The 22,584-nt window shown below is 41.4% G+C and overlaps 1 long non-coding RNA gene across 2 annotated transcripts; it reads right to left on the minus strand.

The window, feature by feature from the left end:
- LOC115203906 (uncharacterized) lies at positions 1-22,312 on the minus strand. 2 transcript variants are annotated; one of them, XR_003880277.1, is made up of 6 exons: positions 22,223-22,312; positions 14,750-14,816; positions 13,680-13,820; positions 1,345-1,522; positions 1,141-1,239; positions 1-1,027 (listed from the first exon to the last, which is right to left on the minus strand). It is a non-coding gene; the product is annotated as an uncharacterized LOC115203906 (long non-coding RNA). The 2 variants fall into 2 exon arrangements; XR_003880278.1 differs by lacking the exon at positions 22,223-22,312 and adding an exon at positions 17,253-17,325.
- Between the last annotated feature and the right edge of the window lie 272 nt (positions 22,313-22,584).

Below are 22,584 nucleotides of genomic sequence, written 5' to 3' on the forward strand. Positions count from 1 at the left end.
TTTTATTACGTGTTTGTTTGGTCTTCGTCCCCGTGCCATTACACGGCACACCGTAATTTGGACTTAATAAAAACCCAATTACGCATTCCTGCGCCTGTCTCCCGAATCATTCATACCAACGTGACAACAGCGCCATTATGGGCTATTAGCAGGACAATAGATACTTTGTGCAAGGCAATTGATCAGCATTAAAAACTTTGCAGATGGGGCCTCCCGAGCGGCGCTGTAGTCTAAGACCCTGCATCGCAGTGCATACTGCGTTGCTACAGATTCTGGTTCGATACCCATGCTAGCCACAACGGGAGACCTATGAGGCGACGGTGGGCTTTTAGTTTCTCCAAAATATAGTTATTTTTTAAACAAGGACTTAAAAATGAGATTGTGAACTCCGCAAACAACGTTTTCAGTCCGAGAAGGAGAATGGTAAATGCATCAGTGCATTTTCTTTTGAAAAAAATGTATATAGCCTATCGATGTGTAGGCATACTGTGTAATAAAATTGATTTTGTGTGCTAAAAACATGAATGTGTTTTTGCAAAGCATACTGTACAACCATGCCGACAACCATCCGTGGAGATCAGTGGACAAAAGGCTGGACAACGGGCCGCACAGAAAAAACGTGTGGTTCCACAGAATACCAACTAGGACGGATCCTGAGGCAAATGTGGCTTCTTCATCAACTTCTTTATGCTTTCGTTAATAAAATAATGGTACAGATGCTCTCGCCAGCTTTGATCCATGCCTGGGCCTGCAGGAAGCAAATTTCTTTGTTTGTCAGACGAATCATTGGGTCGAAACTACAGAGCAGTACAAAACAATTTGCAATGTATTTGATGCTTAAGTACTCTAAAGTGTTACATTTCTAACTCAAGACATCATGCAACTGCAAAATGTCGGAGAGCCATATAGACTGCAAAGTAGTTGGGAAGAGATTCCGTGGCACATGGTGTTAATGAATTGACACGCAACTCTTCATAGCCCAGCTGCTGTAGATGTGAAAATCCCCCAATTTGGTTTGGGTCATTGTCTGCATTTGGAGAAGAAAAAAATACATTTAGCCTAACAGCCAACATTAGGTATAATACTAGAAATATACATGTAAATAGGCCTAAACATAACAAAATATTGCTATAATCCTACCTTGAAATAAATGATGTGGTCCCAGAAACACCTCTCTGACATATGGTCCAGCATATCTCTTGATGATTTTTTCCTCAAAGATATCTTGAGCCATGGTACCTGAAAAAGGAGGCAACAGTGAATTATTGTGGAACACATAGCAGTCTGTGAGGTGTAGGCTACAATATTTAATGTACCTTTTGCTTTGTAAATAGCTAAACTTACCATCAAAAATCAAATATGAGCCTAGTCCCTGGTGAGAAATTGCCCCCCACACATGGAGTTTGAGGCGATGCTTGGGACTCGGCTTGCTTGATCTTCTTCCTTTTTTCTGTAGCAATTTTGATGGGCTTTGCCGAGCGCATCTTCATCCATTAGTGAGTCGACCGCTTGAATAGTTTTGCTGGAAATGGAATACAATGTAAAAATGTGCAGCATACAGTAAAAACCAGCTGTCAATTTATTCAAGCATTATTTTTTTAGCATTATTAGGCCTACATTACAGTATTGTAGCCTACTGTAGCTGTTCATTTTCCCAGACTTTCGTGTTCGGCGTAACACAGGCATCTGATGATAGTGTTTGCGAATAGCGCTGTCTGTGACCAAAATCCCTAAGTCTACCAGTATTTTTGAAATGTCTCCAGTATATTTTCCGTTCCTCCTGAAAGCCCTAATCAGCTCACTTAAATTAATAGAGATCCTGATCATGGTGCTACAGTTTGTCGTTACAGCACAATCAAAGTGAGGACAATCAGCAATCTGCTGTATACTTATGGCCTATTGTAACCTGAAAGTCCCACCTTTCCATTGCCCCAAACTCCACCCTTTACAGCAGAAAGAGAAACATTATCTGAGGGCAGAGATACGGGCGACAGCTGATGCATTGGTCCAGAGCCAGGTGGTATTGGAGGAGAGTCACTCGTTTGGCCGGTGTAGACCATCATTGTAAATAAGAATTTGTTCTTAACTGACTTGCCTAGTTTAATAAAGGTCACGTTGTACAGTGCCAATGAAATCATCTCCAAAATATAGTTATTTTTTAAACAAGCCATAGAAAGTTGGTTGCAATTTCAGTTTAATCCACCAGCAAAGAGAGAACTAAAAACACAGCAAGTATTGTGGTTAAAATAAAATATACAGTTGAAGTCGGAAGTTTACATAAACTTAGGTTCGAGTCATTACAACTCATTTTTCAACCACTCCGCAAATTTCTTGTTAACAAACTATAGTTTTGGCAAGTCGGTTAGGACATCTACTTTGTGCATGACACAAGTAATTTTTCCAACAATTGTTTACAGACAGATTATTTCACTTATAATTCACTGTATCACAATTCCAGTGGGTCAGAAGTTTACATACACTAAGTTGACTGTGCCTTTAAACAGCTTGGAAAATTCCAGAAAATGATGTGATGCTTTAGAAGCTTCTGATAGGCTAATTGACATCATTTGAGTCAATTGGAGGTGTACCTGTGGATGTATTTCAAGGCCTACCTTCAAACTCAGTGCCTCTTTGCATGACATCATGGGAAAATCAAAATAAATCAGCCAAGACCTCAGAATAAATATTGTAGACCTCCACAAGTCTGGTTCATCCTTGGGAGCAATTGCCAAGCACCTGAAGGTACCATATTCATCTTTACAAGCAATAGTACGCAAATATAAACACCATGGGACCACGCAGCTGTCATACCTCTCAGCAAAGAGACGCATTCTGTCTCCTAGAGATGAACCTACTTTGGTGCGAAAAGTGCAAATCAATCCCAGAACAACAGCAAAGGACCTTGTGAAGATGCTGGAGGAAACAGGTACAAAAGTATCCATATCCACAGTAAAACGAGTCCTATATCAACATAACCTGAAAGGCAGCTCAGCAAGGAAGAAGCCAGTACTCCAAAACCGCCACTAAAAAGCCAGACTATGGTTTGCAACTGCACATGGGGACAAAGATCATACTTTTTGGAGAAATGTGCTCTGGTCTGATGCAAAATAAATAGAACTGTTTGGCCATAATGACCATCGTTATGTTTGGAGGAAAAAGGGGGAGGCTTGCAAACCGAAGAACACCATCCCAACCGTGAAGCACAGGGGTGGCAGCATCATGTCATGGGGGGTGCTTTGCTGCAGGAGGGACTGGTGCACTTTACAAAATAGATGGCATCATGAGGCAGGAAAAGTATGTGGATATATTAAAGCAACATCTCAAGACATCAGTCAGGAAGTTAAAAGCTTGGTCGCAAATGGGTGTTCCAAATGGACACCAAGCATACTTCCAAAGTTGTGGCAAAATGGCTTAAGGACAACCAAGTCAAGGTATTGGAGTAGCCATCACAAAGCCCTGACCTCAATCCTATAGAAAATTTGTGGGCAGAACTGAAAAAGCGTGTGCAAGCAAGGAGGCCTACAGACCTGACTCAGTTACACCAGCTCTGTCAGGAGGAATGGGCCAAAATTCACCCAACTTATTGTGGGAAGCTTGTGGAAGGCTACCCAAAACGTTTGACCCAAATTAAACACTTTAAAGGCAATGCTATCAAATACTAATTGAGTGTATGTAAAGTTCTGACCCACTGGGAATATGATGAAAGAAATAAAAGCTGAAAGAAATAATTGTCTCTACTATTATTTTGACATTTCACGTTCTTAAAATAAAGTGGTGATCCTAACTGACCTAAGACAGGGAATCTTTACTAGAATTATATGTCAGGAATTGTGAAAAACTGAGTTTTAATGTATTTGGCTAAGGTGTATGTAAATTTCCGACTTCAAGTGTACTAATTTATAAAATAAAAAAGTTATCAATTGAAACCTTTAAAAAGTGGAAAGGTGAAAAAGTATTATTATTATTAACCCTGTTTTTCACAAGCATAGCAGGCTGTGAGTTCTGCAAACGTTTCTAGAATGGGCTATTAGCACGACAATATATATTGGTCATATTGGTCATGGCTCCCGAGTGGCGCAGTGGTCTAAGGCACTGCATCTCAGTGCAAGAGGCATCCCTACAGTCCCTGGTTTGAATCCAAGCTGTATCCCATCCGACTGTGATTGGGAGTCCCAAAGAACGGCACAGAATCGGCCCAGTGTCGTCCGGGTTAGGGGAGGGTTTGGCTGGGATGTCCTTGTCCAAAAAATTTATTTATTTTAGATATACTGTAGGTCTACCGTAGGTGACATGATTCTCACTAGTGTTGAGTAATGTTCTGTTCAATGTGATATAGGTCTTGTTTAAAAAGCATATTGAAGTTAGAAGCGATAAGATTTCAAGCAATAGCCTACCTGTGTGTGGTCAGCTATTTCTTCACTGTGTCTCACTGCTCTGAGACAAACATAGGGATTGGTCTTCATAAATCAATGAGATGTTTTTTTCTACCCTGAATCGCCGTTTGGGTATTGGTTAGACTACAATTAGGGTGTGGAAATGTTAGGATTATTTTGCTCTTACTGTAGTACTGTAGCCTACTCCAGGCCGGTCATGTTGTACAGCATCATTATGGGCTATTAGCAGGACAATAGAAACTTTGTGCAAGACAATTGATCAGGATTAACTGATCGTCTTTGGTCGGCAGCATTTGGACTAGAACATTATTGCTTTGAGAGTTGTTCATCAAAGCAGCATGCATGTTATCAAGTTGCACGCCCCTGTTTGTAGATAACTCGTCAGATTTATCTAGTTTTGCGTGTACTTCGTCGTATTTATTTTTGTCGGGATACTCTGGAGACAAAGGTGAATAGTGAATTTGGAGAGGGATGTTCTCTGGATCTCCTTTCCTGAGGTGTCAACCCCCACAGCAGCTCCCTCCTCCCATTTTCTGTGGGTGAGAGAGAGTCTGGTTACTGCCAAGCTGATCTGACTCATTTGGATCCTTACAGGACAGTCATAACACCCCTAATCCATGACGCTGAAAAACATATGCCACCACCATGCTTAACCGTAGGGATGGTGCCAGGTTTCCTCCAGACATGACGCTTGGCATTCAGGCCAAAGAGTTACATTTTGGTTTTTATCAGACCAGAGAATCTTGTTTCTCATGGTCTGAGAGTCCTTAAGGTGGCTTTTGGCAAACTCCAAGCGGGCTGTCAGGTGCATTTTACTGATGAGTGGCTTCCGTCTGGACACTTTACCATAAAGGCCTGATTGGTGGAGTGCTGCAGAGATGTTGTCATTCTGGAAAGTTCTGCCATCTCCACAGAGGAACTCTGGAGCTCTGTCAGCGTGTTTTTTGGTCCCTTCCCTGACCAAGGTCCTTTTCCCCTGATTGCTCAGTTTGCCCTGGCGAACAGCTGTAGAAAGAGTGGAAGATCCAAACTTCTTCCATTTAAGAATGATGGAGGCCACTGTGTTCTCGGGGACCTTCAATGCTGCAGAAATGTTTTGGTACCCTTCACCAGATCTGTGCCTCGACACAATCCTGTCTCGGAGCTCTATAGACAATTCCTCATGGCTTGGTTTTGCTTTGACATGCACTGTCAACTGTGGGATCTTATATAGACGGGTGTGTGCCTTTCCAAATCATGTCCAATCAATTGAATTGACCACAGGTGGACTCCAAACAAGTTGTAGAAACATTTCAAAGATGATCAATGGAAACACGATGCACCCTAGCTCAATTTCGAGTCTCATAGCAAAGGGTTTGAATACTTATGTAAATAAGTTATCTGTTTTTTATTTTTAATACATGTGCAAAAATGTCTAAAAACCTGTTTTCTCTTTGTCATTGTGGGGTATTGTCTTTAGATCAATGAGGAAAAGTTAATTTAATCAATTTTAGAATAAGGCTGAAACGTAACAAAATGTGGAAAAAGGGAAGGGGTCCAAATACTTTCTGAATGCACTGTTTGTAGGAAAAGCATTATGATGACTGATTACCTTTTTATGTTAAGTGTGCTACAAAAAACAAAAAAGGATCTTGGTCATTTTTATTTCGCTCTCTCTTTTCTCCTCTTTCTCTCTCGACCCTCAGACACAGGTCAAGAAGGGTCTTGGGACTGTCCTGTTTTTGATGTGTGTGGCCTTTTAGATTATTGTAGAAATGAATGCACTGAAGGTATTTATTTAATGTGTTTCACGAAGTGTGTGTCATGCAGTACCATGCTTCAGTGCATCTTACAAATCTCTCTGCTTTAGGTTAAGATCTATGGACTATTTCCATGAATCCGTTAGTATGGGTATGTTACACTAAGACTGAAATGGTAGGTGAGTGTGTGGGTTACTGCAACCCACTAGGCACACACTGGTTGAATCGATGTTGTTTCCAAATAATTTCAATGTGTGTGAAATGGTGTGTGTGTTTTGGGATAAGGGCATGTATGTTTATGTTCAGGGACAGGTGTGTGTGTGTTTTGGGATATGCATGTGTGTGTGTGTGTGTGTGTGTGTGTGTGTGTGTGTGTGTGTGTGTGTGTGTGTGTGTGTGTGTGTGTGTGTGTGTGTGTGTGTGTGTGTGTGAGAGAGCATGTTTTTAGGAACATGGGTATATGGTCATCTCAGTCTTGGCAGTGCTGTGGAAACAGGAGTTATAGGCTTCATTTGGTTGTAATATTAATAACTGTGCTGAGGGGATGAGAACCTTAGGAGCATCACTCTCTCTCTTCCTCCGCTGGTTTCTACACAGTACTCACTACTGCTTCAATACTTAGTATATTCAATTGTGTGGTTGAAAAGGAGGACGGGCCAGCAACCAGATGGTTGTTTGGCATCAGTGACCTAGATGCTAGGGTATGAGGACAAGCCCAAGATCGCCTCAATGTTATGTGCGTGTGAATGTACCAGATGGCAAAGTGTGTGTATGTGTGTGTCTGTATGGACACAGTCCTTTCATCGCCTTGCCAGTTGAAAGTGTGAATCTCACAGGATGATTTTTTAATTATTAAACCAGGTTAAATAATGTATACAGTCGCCACAATTTGCTGAGCTAATTTTTTTTATCTAAAAAGGGATTACATTGGATTTTTTTCCTGCAAATCTACACAACTTTCTCCACATTTTCAAAGTGAAAGAAAAATGTAGATGTCACGAGCGTGTGTAGGAACGGACCAAGGCGCAGCGTGAATATCGTTCCACATCTTTATTATATAGTGAAACTTAGCCAAACAAACAATAAACCAAAAACAAACAACAAACCGTGACGACAGAGGTGCAACATGCACTAACTCAAAATAATCTCCCACAAAACCAAGTGGGAAAAACAACTACTTAAGTATGATCCCCAATTAGAGACAACGATGACCAGCTGCCTCTAATTGGGAATCATACAAAAACCCCAACATAGAAAAAATAAACTAGAACACATCATAGAAAAATGTAACTAGATAAAACCCCCCAGTCATGCCCTGACCTACTCTACCATAGAAAATAAGATCACACTATGGTCAGGACGTGACAGTAGAGAAGATGTGTTGATTCCGTAGGTCTTCACATCCCAGAGTTAACACTTGGTGGAAGGAAATTTGGCAGCTATTACAGCTGTGAATCATTTTGAATGATTCTACCAATCTTGCACAAATCTTAGGGCAACATACACTCACCGGACAGTTTATTAGGTACATCAATCACTCTGTTCACGAAAATGGATCGTTCCTACAGACAGTGAGTCACGTGGCCGTGACTTGCTATATAAAGCAGGCAGACAGGCATCGAGACATTGAGTTACTGTTTGATTGAACGTTAGGTCACTTGTTTTGCCCATTCTAAGTGACCTTGAGCGTGGTATGATCATCGGCGCCAGGCGCGGATCCACTATCTCAGAAACAGCCGCCCTCCTGGGCTTTTCGAGCACGACAGTGTCTAGGGTTTACTGAGAATGATGCAACTAACATCCAGTCAGAGGCATTACTCTGGGTGAAAACAGCTCGTTGATGAGAGAGGTCATAGGAGAATGGCAAGAATCGCGCAAGCTAACAGGCAGGCCCCAAACAGACAAATAATGTTGCAGTGGTGCGCAGAACGACATCTTGGAATGCACAACTCGTCGATCCTTCTCACGGATGGGCTATTGCAGCACACCGGGTTCCATTCCTATCAGCTACAACAAGAAGAAGTGGCTCCAGTGGGCACGCAATCACCAATACTGGACACTTGAGGAGCGGAAAAACATTGCTTGGAACATGAACGCGAGTTCAGTTTACTTGAGTGGCCTGCTTCGTCCCCAGAGCTCAACCCTATAGAACATCTTTGGGATGAGATGGAACTGCCTGTTCTCAGCATGAATGTACCGCCATCCAATCTGCAGCAACACTGTAATGCCATCGAGTCAGCTTGGACCAACACCCCTGTGGAACCTTTCCAACACCTTGTAGAATGACCTGAATAATTCAGGCTGTTCTGGAGGCAAAGGGTGGTCCAATCCAGTCCTACACTAAACAAAAATATAAATGCAACATGCAACAATATGTAAGATTTTACTGAGTTACAGTTCATGTAAGGAAATCAGTCAATTGAAATAAATTCATTGGGCCCTAATCTATGGACATCACATGACTGGGAATACAGTTACAATTGAAGTCGGAAGTTTACATACACTTTAGCCAAATACATTTATACTCAGTTCTTCACAATTCCTGACATTTAATCCAAGAAAACATTCCCTGTCTTATGTCAGTTAGGATCACCCCTTTATTTTAAGAAGGTGAAATGCCAGAATAATAGTAGAGAGAATGATTGATTTCAGCTTTTATTTCTTTCATCACATTCCAAGTGGGTCAGAAGTTTACATACACTCAATTAGTATTCGGTAGCATTGCCTTTAAATTGTTTAACTTGGGTCAAACATTTTGGGTAGCCTTCCACAAGCTTCCCGCAATAAGTTGACAGAGCTGGTGTAACTGAGTCAGGTTTGTCGGCCTCCTTGCTCGCACACACCTTTTCAGTTTTTCCCATACATTTTCTATAGGATTGAGGTCGTTAAACTTCTGACCCTCTGGGAATGTGATGAAAAAAAATAAGCTGAAATAAATAATTTTCTCTACTATTATTCTGACATTAGACTTTCTCTTTTGTATTATTGACTTTATGTTTGTTATTCCATGTGTAACTGTGTTGTTGTTTGTGTCGCACTGCTTTGCTTTATCTTGGCCAGGTCGCAATTGTAAATGAGAACTGGTTCTCAACTAGCCTACCTGGTTAAATAAAGGTGAAATAAAAATTAAAAATAAAAACATTTCTTATTCTTAAAATAAAAGTGGTGATCCTAACTGACCTAAGACAGGGAGTTTTTACTAGGATTAAATGTCAGGAATTGTGAAAAACTGAGTTTAAATGTATTTGGCTAAGGTGTATGTAAACTTCCTACTTAAACTGTATCTGTTGGTCACAGATACCTTGGCTTTTCAGTATCTGGTGTGACCACCATTTGCCTCGTGCACCGCAACACATCTCCTTTGCATAGAGTTGATCAGGCTGTTGATTGTGGCCTGTGTAATGTTGTTCCACTCCTCCTCAATGTCTGTGCGAAGTTGATGGATATTGGCGGGAACTGGTACATGTTGATCCAGAGCACCCAATACGTGGGTGGGGGACATTTCTGGTGAGTATGTAGGTCAAGGAATAACTGGGACATTTTCAGCTTCCAGAAATTGATTACAGATCCTTGAGACACTGGGCTGTGCATTATCATGCTGAAACATGAGGTGATGGCGGGGGATGAATGGCACGATAATGGGCCTCAGGATCTCGTCACGGTATTTCTGGGCATTCATATTGCCATCGATGAAATGCAATTGTGTTCGTTGTCTGTAGCTTATGCGTGCCCATACTATAACCCCACTGCCACCATGGGACTCTGCTCACAACATTGGCGTCAGCAAACCGTTTGCCCACACGACGTCATACATTCATCCTTGAAGAGCACACTTCTCAAGTTGCCTGTGGCCATTGGAGTTGAGCATTTGCCCACTGAAGTCAGTTACGATGCCTCAACTGTCAGGTGGATGGATTATCTTGGCAAAGGAGAAATTCTCACAAACAGGGATGTATACAAATTTGTGCACAAAGTTTGAGAGAAATAAAATGTTGTGTCTATTGAACATTTCCGGGATCTTTTATTTCAGCTCATGAAACATCGGACCAATACTTTACATATTCTTGTTCAGTAAAGATGGGTGTACTTAATAAACTGTCCGGTGAGTGTATATCCATAGTTTTTTTTAATCAAAATTGCTCAACCTCGGTAAATTTGGTTGGGAATCATTGATGACAGCAATATTCAAACCTTGTTTTTGATTTTAAACAGATTTAAGTCTGAGACTGGACCATTCAGGAACACTCAACACCTCTTGGAAAGTGACTGGTATGTTTTTGGCATTTAAATGTGTGTAAATGTCCCCCTGAAAAATAAAACTCTATCCCAGGGTTAGATTTTCAGAAGACTATGGGGGGTTTTCCTCTAACTTTGCTCCTTTCAAATTTCTTCTGATCATGACAAACTCCCAAGTCCCTGCCAGTAACAAGCATACCCATAAAATGGTGCTGCCACCACAATACTTGAAAATACAGAGAATCAAGAACATTAGATTCACTCCACATTACCGCCCTGTATGGCAAAGTTAAAAGAAGGAAGCTTGTGTTTAAAAAAAATCCACTCCAAATCATACAATCTGTTTGCAACAAGGCCGTTAAGCAATACTAGAAGACAACATGGCAAATAAATGTACTTTTTGGCCCAAATTAAACACTACAGGTATGGATCAAATCCAATACAACACAACACAGAGTGAAACCCTCTGTATTTTCAAATTTTATGTTATTGCTATGCTTGTCACCGGCAGGGACTGAGGAGTTTGTCAGGATGAAAATAAATATGAAAGGATCAAAGCCTAGGCAAAAAGTTAGACAAAAACCTAACCCTGGGATAGAGTTAAACATTTTCAGCAGGACAATTCCACATTTGAATGCCAAAGACACACCAGAATGGCTTTCCAAGAGGTGTTAAGATGGTTAGATGGTTTCCCAGAGTGGTTAGGATATTACTGTCCACAAATGACTCCCAACCAAATTTACTGAGCTTGAGCAATTTTGAAAAAAACCCCATAGATATATGGTATGTTGCTATAAGTTGTGCAAAGTTGGTAGAATCTTATGCAAAATTATTCACAGCTGTAATGGCTGCCAAAGGTGCTTCCACCAAGTATTAACTCTGGAGTGTGAAGATATTCGCAATCAAGACGTTATTTTTTTTTACTAATTAGGAAATGATCTATATACATATATAATCATCAGTTTGAAAACGTGAAGGAGATTGTGTAGATCTATAGGGGAAAAAATCCAATGTAATCCCTTTTTAGATTACATTTCAAGCAGCAAAATGTGAAGACTGTGCAAATGGTGTGTAGACTTTCACTAGGCACTGTTGCTGCTGTTACGTACTAAACACAGCTGAGGTAAGGAACTCTTTAATGTTGCCTTAAACACAACTCCCTAAGCACACTTCTATGTTATTCATCACATCAACACATGCCATGTGAGTCGACAACATTCTGTAGCCTCCTGTCATCTAAGTGTATTAGATGGAAGCCTCCAGACTGCCAAGAGGTCTGGGCTTTTATGGCACAGGAGGTTGTGTGTGTGGGCCCTCTAACCATGCTCTTCTGAAATTCCCACTGAGCCTAGATTCCTCAGGATCCTGTCCAAGGCCACATTTAGGGCTCTATTCAATCCGTATCGCGAAAGTTCAGCGTTTCAGCGTGATTGACATTTAAAGACAATGTCCCCCTGTTAGCGGAGACTGCATTCACGGTCAATGCTGCATATGTCTTCTCAATCGAATGTTAAATACAAATGTATATCGCGCAATCTGGAACGCCGAAGCGTTCCAGATTGAATAGAGTCCTTACAGTGTGTGGTCTCGAGACCAAGAGCTCAAAATGAACAATTGATAATTTTGTGGTCCACACAAGAACAGCACTAGAGCCAGTTATGTTGCTCACTTTGAGGACTGTATTTATTTTCGTTTTGAACATGAATAGATTCCTGTTTCTTTCTATTGCTTTTAGCTTTGTTTTTCTTCTCATCGCAGTTTGAAGTTTCTATTACGTTGTGATAGTCCCCTATTTTCCTCTCTCTATAGAACAATGTAAAAGTTGTGTGGTGTCTGAGCACAAAACACAAGAATGTGTGTGACTACATGTGCACATCTTTGTGTGTGACTACATGTGTGTGGTTCAAAGACAAACATTTTAAGAGCAGAAAAACGACAACACAGAACTCTCAATCTTTATGGGTAACACAAACACAAGCTCAAACACGCTCACACACATATACATACCGTCCTTCCAGAGAGGGAGTATCCTTAATTGTTGCATGTTTGAGTGCATGAGTGTGTTTGTGTGTATGTGTGTATGTGTGTGTGAGTGACCGTGTGAGTGTTTGTATATGTGTGTGCGCTTGCATGTGTTCATTCCTGTTGTCCTTCACTCTGTTGTCCTTCTACGTCCTTGAAGGTGTTTTCCTGAGTAGGCGATAAGGCCCTGGTCTGCTGGGGTTTCTAAACCAATTCTTTCTGATTAAAACAAATTACCCTGTTACTGTGGTTATCGAGGGGAAGTGCTGCTCGGGGGTCCGCTGTGATAAGTTTAAATGTCAACCCACATCACCATGAAAACTAATGAAGGATAGAACAAGGTCTGGGAGCCTGAGACTGCCCTCTACATGCAAACACGCACGCACATTTACACACACAGACACACACACACACACACACACACACACACCAGTGCACGCATGCAAGTACTCAGGAAGAGCATCAAATGATGAATACGTCTGAATTCCAATATAGATCAATCAAAATCTATGTAGAATGGTCTGTGTAATCAAATAGACATTCTCATTCAAAGCCATGCAGGTCTGTCCTGTCCTTTCTAAGACTTACTTGCCAATTCTATGGGAAACCCACTTAACAGAAAGTCCTTACCCAACCTCAGGTTGGTCATGTCTTACAGTAGCTGGTGTAACATTAAAGGCCGAATGCAGCCATTTTCTTTTTGATCTCAAAATCAAATCATTTCTGAATTAAAATGGTCAAAAAGAAACAAAAATAGCTTCTTAGCAAAGGGCAATTTCTCAAGCAAGAATTTAACTAGGACTGTCTGGGAGTGGGGAGGGGAAAACTGAAAATTAGCTGATATTGGCAGAGAGGTTTGTAACGTTCTTTCTTATTGGTCTATTAACTCATTTAACGCCACCAGGCAGACAAGAACTCCATCCCACCACAACAGACTGAAATTTCAGGCGGTCTTTTCAAAAAGCTCTTACGCTAAAAGGGCATTATCATAATTTTCACAATTTCACAGTATTATTCCAACCTCAGTGTAGAAATATATATAAAACACAAGAAAATCATATGACTGCACTGGGCCTTTAAGAAGACCCATCAAATTGTGTTTTCCCCCTTTCTTCAAGTTAATCTCAGAAAAGAAGTGGAAAAATATATGGGCTTTTCCTTCTGTCCAGTCCAGAATGAACTTCTGCACAGAGACTGTTTTCCCAATGCCGGCGACTCCTTTTGTCAGCACAGTTCTGATTTGTTTGTCTTGTCCAGCTAAGGGTTTAAAGATCATTTTTACTCGTACCTGTGTCGCTGGTTTCTTTGATGCTGTCTCAATCTGTCTCACTTGATGTTCATCGTTGACCTCTCCACTTTCACCCTCTGTAACGTAGATCTCTGCGTAGATCTTATTTAGAAGTCTTGGGTTTCCTTGCTCAGCTACTCCCTAAAACACACGCAGAAACTTTGACAGATCACGGCAAAGTCATTTGAGTGACCAAACAATGCATAAAACATGTTAATGTTCAGACCAGTACTCCATCCCACCATAACAGGCTTGAATTTCAGGCAGTCTTTTCAACCAGCTCTTACACTAAATGGGTATTGTCACAATTTTCACAGTATTATCCCAACTTCGTCGTGTGGAAATATCTATAAAACACATGGGCTGTATTACAATCACACAGAGGAAGGCAACACTGTAGCATTTAGAGCCATGTTAGAGGCCATGCAGTTAGGGTTAATGGTACGGATTAAACAGGTTGCTACTGTACAGTATCTCACTTTTAGTATTGAGCTACAGTATCTCTGTGGGGTGGCTGACCCTATTTAGACCGGACTGCCCAGATACAGACCCTCACTGTGACTGGCCCAAGCTCAAGCAGGGAGGGCTGAGTGTGTATTTGTGTGCATGTGTTCTCAGTGCAGTGAATTAATTCATGATGAACTTGGTGACTGCTAACTGCTGAGAATGATTCATCCAAAAAGTTGAGTTTTGATAGCTGACATTCATTTTGAATAAAGTTCCTACTTAAACAGCAGCTACTCTTTATGTAGATATTGGAAGATATCCTTGGAATAGAGTTGGAAGATTTCCACTATCTGTAAACTATCCGTCTAACGTTTCACAGTGAAACATATGACCGCTAACATCTTATCCTCTCAAATCGTATGACACACATGGTTTTATCAGGTCTTCCTAGTATCAAGCTCTCTTTGATGTTACAATATGAATGCCATAATGCTGCTTCAGAGAAGCTTCAATACGAGGCAAGTGGTTCCATGTAATCTCACGTCATCTATGAGAATTGGATCCTTAACAGACTGAGATGCACTCTGATTCATTATAATGGTCTGGAGCAGAATAAAGATTACCATCTCTCATGGCTGATGTCATGGAGATCTTCAGGACATTCCATTTTACTGTTCTCTTGGTAGTTCACTGGAAAAATGGAGAAAGAGAGATACAGGTAACTGTCAAAATAATGGAAACACTGGAAATACAAAGTATATTGAAAGCAGGCTGCTGAGTTAATGTCACAGTTGTCCAAAGGAGCAGACCAAAGTGCAGAGTGGTTGTAGTTCCACATTTTATTTAATCCGTGAAACTTTGCAATACATAAATAACTGAAATGACAAAACGTGACGCAGAGAGAACCAAACACTACTCAAAATATAATCACCCACAAAAACAGGTGGGACAAACATCAGCTTAAATATGACCTCCAATTAGAGACAATGACGACCAGCTGCCTCTAATTGGAGATCATACCAAACAAAACCAACATAGAAATACAAAACTAGAAACTGAACATAGAAATACAAAACATAGACAAACACCCCCTGTCACGCCCTGACCTACTCTACCATAGAAAATAACCACTTACTATGGTCAGGACGTGACAGTTAATTGAGCAATTAACATCCCATCATGCTTAGGGTTATGTATATAAAAATGTTGAGCTGAAAATCACAATGTTCCCATCCACAGGGCATGAGTGGTCACTGAATGGTTTGATGAGCAGGAAAATTATATAACCTGTATGCCATGGTTCTCTTAGTCACCAGATCTCAACCCAATGGAACATTTATGGGAGATTCTGGAGTGACGCCTGAGACAGTGTTTTTCTTTGTGGAAGAATGGTGTCACATCCATCCATCCAATAGAGATCCAGACACTTGTAGAATATATGCCAAGGTACATTAAAGTTTCTCTGGATCATAGAGGCCCAATTCCCATTTAAGACATTTTATGTTGGTGTTTTCTTTATTTTGTCTGTTACCTGTACTTGGTGAATGCAACACTTAACTATACTGAACAAAAATATAAATGCAACATGTGAAGCGTTGGTCCCATGTTTCATGAGCTGAAATAAAAAACTGGGTGGGCCTACGGGGGGGAAATTGCCTTCACCACAGCATCCGAAGTACTTCGGCCTGAAAATGATGTCTGCCTTAGACTCTAAGCCTTCAGAGTCAACCCCCCCGCCTTGATCCTTCATCTGCAACCCTTGGCTTTATCCAGTCCATTCTCATTTCCCCGCTGAATCCTCATTCTCACATCCATTCCATATACTCAATAAGTATTCTAAACCCATTTCATGTCTGGTCCTTAAACTTGTGAAATAGAGAAAGATGTAGTAGAGAGGGAAAAGGGGAAAAAAGAGAGCGAGGAAAGATTGTGTGAGAGAAAGACTAGGACAGAGAAAAGGACAGTGAGTCTGGCCAGTCCTCTAGTTTAATATCATTGGCAGGGCTGTAATACTGTAATACACTCTGTAGATGGCCATTAATATCAATATAACATGATTTGATTGATTTGGACTCATCCTGTAATAGAGAACCACATTATTACTTTTTACTCTGTTTCTCTGTGGGATTCCGCTGGAGTAGGATGTGGCACACAGGGTTAACTAGTCACATACAGAGGAGAGGATAATGCCTAATCAGGCATGATCACATACGCATGTACAGACAAAGGCATAGTCACACCAACAGGTAGCCCTGAGAGCATGTGATGTGTGTTAAGGGGGAAGTAAATATACAGTTGCGATTTCCTTATTTGGGGACAGCAGTGTATGCTAGCCTTTGCTGCCATGCTAAGGAAGGCATAGCTGTGATTTGACACTGTCGCTCCAATTTAAGGTGATATTTTATCACATCTAAAATTATACACCACCTGGCTACAGTAGACCTGATAATAGAATAGCGCAGAGAAAATGATCTCACTATGGCTGCGTTTACACAGGCAGCCCAGAGGATTTATTTCAATAATTGGTCTTAGTGCCAAATCAGAACAGCTTTGAAAAAGATCTGATGTGAGAGATCTGATTGGTCAAAAGACCAATTACTGGGGGAAAAAATATCTGAATTGGGCTGCCTGGTTGGTGGTAAGAGCACATCAATGTACAGCCAACACACATACGTCGTAAGAGCACATCTCACTCTCACTGTAACGGCCTGGCCATAGAGAGAGGTTTTTTGTTCTTTATTTTGGTTAGGCCAGGGTGTTACATTGGGTGGGCGTTCTGTTCCTTTTTCTATGTTTTTGTATTTCTTTGTTTTGGGCCGAGTAGGGTTCCTAATCAGAGGCAGCTGTCTATCGTTGTCTCTGATTAGGAATCATACTTAGGCAGCCTGTTTTCCTTTGGGGTTTCGTGGGTACTTGTTTTCTGTCTTGTGTGTGTTCACCTGGCAGAACTGTTGGCTTTCGTTTTCCCTGTGTCTCATTAAAAATCATTATGACCACTTACCACGGTGCATCTTGGTCCCCTCTTCCAGACGATTGTTACACTCACACCAATCACAACAGTTAACACACACACAAGTACATGCCAATTCTTTTGGCGATAACACATTCAGGGTTTTATTAAAGTACCTTCAGTAGCTCTCAGAAGCTCTCAGTAGACAAGCATCAGAGGAAAGTCATCATTGTAAATCAGAATTTGTTCTTAATTGCCTTACCTGTATAATTAAAGGTGAAAAAGAGAAAAAAGGTTGTTAATATCTTTTTTACATGTTGATTTATTGTTAATATTCAGATTAGGCTGCTATCTGTCTAATGTGCATGAATTAATGGTCTATACCAAGCCATAGTACCCAAATAAATAACCCAGCTGTAACGGCTCTCATTGGTGGTAAGTGTTCATAATTCATTTATTCAAGAAACACTACAGCAACAAAATGAAAGCAAACAGTTCTGTCATGCACAGACACTAAACAGCAAACACGATTCCACAAAAACCCAAAAGGAAAATTACAACTTATATATGATCCCCAACCAGAGACAACGATAGACAGCTGCCTCTGATTGGGAACCACACTCGGCCAAAACCAAAGAAATAGAAAACATAGACTTTCCCACCCAAGTCACACCCTGACCTAACCAAACATAGAGAATAACAAGGATCTCTAAGGTCAGGGAGTGACACCAGCCTTAAAACATGTTGGGGCTAGGGGGCAGTATTTGCACGGCCGGATAAAAAACGTACCCGATTTAAACTGGTTACTACTCTAGCCCAGAAACGAGAATATGCATATAATTAGTAGATTTGGATAGAAAACACTCTAAAGTTTCTAAAACTGTTTGAATGGTGTCTGTGAGTATAACATAACTCATATGGCAGGGCAAAACCCGAGAAGATTCAATACAGGAAGTGCCCTGTCTGACAATTTGTTGTCCTTCTGTTGCATCTCTATCGAAAATACAGCATCTGTGCTGTAATGTGACACTTTCTAAGGCTCCCATTGGCTCTCTAAAGCCACCAGAAAGTGGAATGGGGTGTCTGCTGTCTCTGGGCGAAGAACAGCAGCAGAGTTTGTGAGTGGTCAGCCTGGGGACAGTGAGACTGAGATGCGCGTTCACGAGACTACTCTATTTTTTTCTTTCAGCCTTTGAATGAATACAACGTCGCCCGGTTGGAATATTATCGCTATTTTACGAGAAAAATAGAATAAAAATTGATTTTAAACAGCGTTTGACATGCTTCTAAGTACGGTAATGGAATATTTTGACATTTTTTGTCACGAAATGCGCTCGCGCGTCACCCTTCGGATAGTGACCTGAACGCACGAACAAAACGGAGCTATTTGAATATAACTATGGATTATTTGGAACCAAAACAACATTTGTTGTTGAAGTAGAAGTCCTGGGAGTGCATTCTGATGAAGAACAGCAAAGGTAATCCAATTTTTCTAATAGTAATTCTGAGTTTAGTGAGCCCCAAACTTGGTGGGTGTCAAATTAGCTAGCCGTGATGGCCGAGCTATGTACTCAGAATATTGCAAAATGTGCTTTCACCGAAAAGCTATTTTAAAATCTGACACCGCGATTGCATAAAGGAGTTCTGTATCTATAATTCTTAAAATAATTGTTATGTATTTTGTGTATGTTTATCATGAGTAATTTAGTAAATTCACCGGAAGTTTTTGGTGGGTATGCTAGTTCTGAACATCACATGCTAATGTAAAAAGCTGGTTTTTGATATAAATATGAACTTGATTGAACAAAACATGCATGTATTGTATAACATAATGTCCTAGGAGTGTCATGTGATGAAGATCATCAAAGGTTAGTGCTGCATTTAGCTGGGGTTTGGGTTTATGTGACATATAGGCTTGCTTTGAAAATAATCTAATGTTTTGCTTTCGCTGTAAAGCCTTTTTGTGTTTGTTCTTAAGGCACATGAATGTTCGCATGTTCTGCCCAAAACCCCCCCGCATTTTGATAAAAAAAAGTTCCAACTGTTCTCCTGTGAAGTAGTGACCCATGACATATGCCTAGTTTCCTGGGCCTAGAACACAAAAAAGAAGGGGGTTTAAATACACACATCTGAAACCATATGATACATTAATTGTCCAATGGGAGCGCTCATTTGTTAATTAGGCAACTAATTACACCTGTGACAGAATTGCACTGGGGGGCTCATTTTCATAGGGCAGCGAACTATACAGCCGACAATGCACTTTTTAAAGGCATTTTCCCAGACGTTCACAGAGATCACATGCATGGTAAATGCTGCGCATGTTGGATCAAGCATACATTACCTTTAAAAATCTGTTAGAGTCATTCTTTAAAGGAAATCTCGAAAACAATCATAGTTTTCTTGATCTTCTGCCTCAGTGAATCTACAGTAAAGGCACCACTGATGCCCCTGAATAAAAAAAATCATTGCTAGAAGACCACACTATAATCACTGTCATTGCCCACATAGCTCCTCTATTGTGTGTCAATCTATGTATGTGGGTGCTGTGGTGTCTGTCTCCTATGTGGGCTGCCATTATGTTTCTGTTTCCTTGTCATAGTGAATTGTTCCCATTGGAGTGATGCGACTGTAGCAGCCTCATGAGCCATCATGGGGCCTGTATGAGTCTTGCTTGTGCTTCTGTCGTGAACAACCTGTTTTCTGTCATTCTCATTATGTAAGGGGATAGGGTGTTCATTCCCTCCCAATACACACCACGAGCATGCAGGTTGCATGAGTCAGATTCCTATTATTTTACCAGTGGCACGGCTCCTACACTAAACTATTCCACTGGCGTCACCATATGATAGGTATATAAACTCAGCAAAAAAAGGAATATCCTCTCACTGTCAACTGCGTTTATTTTCAGCAAACTTAACCTCTCTGGGCCAGTGGGATGCTTGCGTCCCACCTACTCAACAGCCAGTGTAATCCCGTGGCGCGATATTCAAATACCTTAGAAATGCTATTACTTTAATTTCTCAAACATATGACTATTTTACACCATTTTAAAGACAAGACTCTCGTTAATCTAACCACACTGTCCGATTTCAAAAAGGCTTTACAACGAAAGCAAAACATTAGATTAACTTGTTATGTCCTAGGATTGTCATCTGATGAAGATCATCAAAGGTTAGTGCTGCATTTAGCTGTGGTTTTGTTTTTTGTGACATTATATGCTAGCTTGAAAAATGGGTGTCTGATTATTTCTGGCTGGGTACTCTGCTGACATAATCTAATGTTTTGCTTTCGTTGTAAAGCCTTTTTGAAATCGGACAGTGTGGTTAGATTAACGAGAGTCTTGTCTTTAAAATGCTGTAAAATAGTCATATGTTTGAGAAATTGAAGTAATAGCATTTCTAAGGTATTTGAATAACGCGCCACAGGATTCCACTGGCTGTTACGTAGGTGGGACGATTTGGTGCCACCTACCCTAGAGAGGTTAAAACCTATCCAAACCAAAAACCATGATATCATGTCAGCATTCGTGCAAAACTGAAAGCGCAAACCATCTCATTTAACCACACCAAGGTGAATGGAAATATAGTCAAGTACAAACAGTCCAGTTATGCCCTTCGTAAGGGAATCAAACATGCAAAAAGTATGTGGCAGGGACTCAAGACAATCAAGGATTATAACGTGAAAGCCAGACACTTCGTGGACACTGACGTCTTGCTCCCAGACAAGCTAAACACCTTCTTTGCCCGGTTTGAGTGCAACACAGTGCCGCCGAAACAGGCCATCACCGTGTCCATGGACTGTGAGCTCTCGTTCTCCGTGGCCGACATGAGTAAGACATTTAAGCTAGTTAACCCTCCCAAGGCTACCGGCCCAGATGGCATCCCTAGCTGCATCATCAGAGCATGCGCAGAGTATTTACGGACATATTCAATCTCTCCCTATACCAGTCTGTTGTCCCCACTTGCTTCAAGATGTCCACCATTGTTCCTATACCCAAGAAAGCGAAGGTAACTGAACTAAATGACTATCGCCCCCACAGAACTCCCTTCTGTCACCATGAAGTGCTTTGAGAGTCTAGTTAAGGATCATATCACCTCCACCTTACCGGACACCCTAGATCCACTGCATACCGCCCCAATAGATCCACGGATGACGTAATCACCATTTGCATTGCACACTGTCCTATCCCATCTGGACAAGAGGAATACCTACGTAGGAATGCTGTTCATTGACTACAGCTCAACCTTCAACACCATATTACCCTCCAAGCTCATCATTAAGCTCGGGGCCCTGGGTCTGAACCCTGCCCTGTGAGGTCTTGGACTCCCTGATGGGCTGCCCCCAGGTGGTGAAGGTAGACAAAAACATCCATAAGGGTGTGTACTCAGCCCCCCCTGTACTCCCTGTTATCCAATGACTGCGTGGCTATGCATGTCTCCATCTCAATCATCAAGTTTGCAGACGACACAACAATGGTGGGCCTGATTACTAACAATGACGAAACAGCCTACAGGGAGGATGTGAGGGCCCTGGTGGAGTGGTGCCAGGAAAATAACCTATCCCTCAACATCAACAAAATGAAGGAGATGATCGTGGACTTCAGGAAATAGCAGAGGGAGCACGCCCCTATCCACATCGAAGAGACCGCAGTGGAGAAGGTGAAAAGCTTCAAGTTCCTCAGCGTACACATCACTGACAATTTTAAATGATCCATCCACACAGACAGTGTGGTAAAGAAGGCACAACAGGCCCCTAAGACCCTCACAAACGTTTATATATGCATCACTGAGATCATCCTGTTGGGCTTTATCACTGCCTGGTACAGCAACTGCACTGTCCGCAACATCAGGGCTCTCCAGAGGGTGGTGTGGTCTGCCAAATGCATCACCGGGGGCACACTGCTTGCCCTGCAGGACATCTACAGCACCCGGTGTCACAGGAAGGCCAAGAAGATCATCAAGGACCTCAGCCAACCAAGCCAAGGCCTGTTCACCCCGCTACCATCCAGCTGTGTAAGGACTATTTTTATTTTATGCCTACACGCACGCACTTGTGTGAGTGTGCATGCGTGTATACGTGAGTTGGTGAGTGTGTGTGTCTGTGAGAGAGAATGTGAGTATGAGTGAGCGAGCAATATTCTTACCTGTTAGAAAATGTATGAAAAATATCAATTCTTCACCCAGAATGCTGAGCTAGCAGAGGCGTGGAGCGAGGGAAATCACAGAGGCATAGTTTCAATCTCTCTTTATTTCCCATACTCTTTCTCTTATCTCTCTCCATCTCTGTCCCACTTCCTCTCTCCTACGCTCCTCCCTCATTTTGTTCTCTTTATTTCTCTCCCTCCCCAACCTTTCCTTTCTCCCTCTTTGCAATCTTTTTCCTCTCTCTCTCATTATATCTCCTTCCTCTCACCTATTTGTCTCATAAACAATGAGGTTTATAACAATCAGTTTATATTACCCCTCCACTACACTTTATTTCTCTCTCTCTACTTTCTCTCTCTCC

Source organism: Salmo trutta, chromosome 12 (assembly GCF_901001165.1).
Source record: "Salmo trutta chromosome 12, fSalTru1.1, whole genome shotgun sequence".
NCBI classification, from domain to species: domain Eukaryota; kingdom Metazoa; phylum Chordata; class Actinopteri; order Salmoniformes; family Salmonidae; genus Salmo; species Salmo trutta.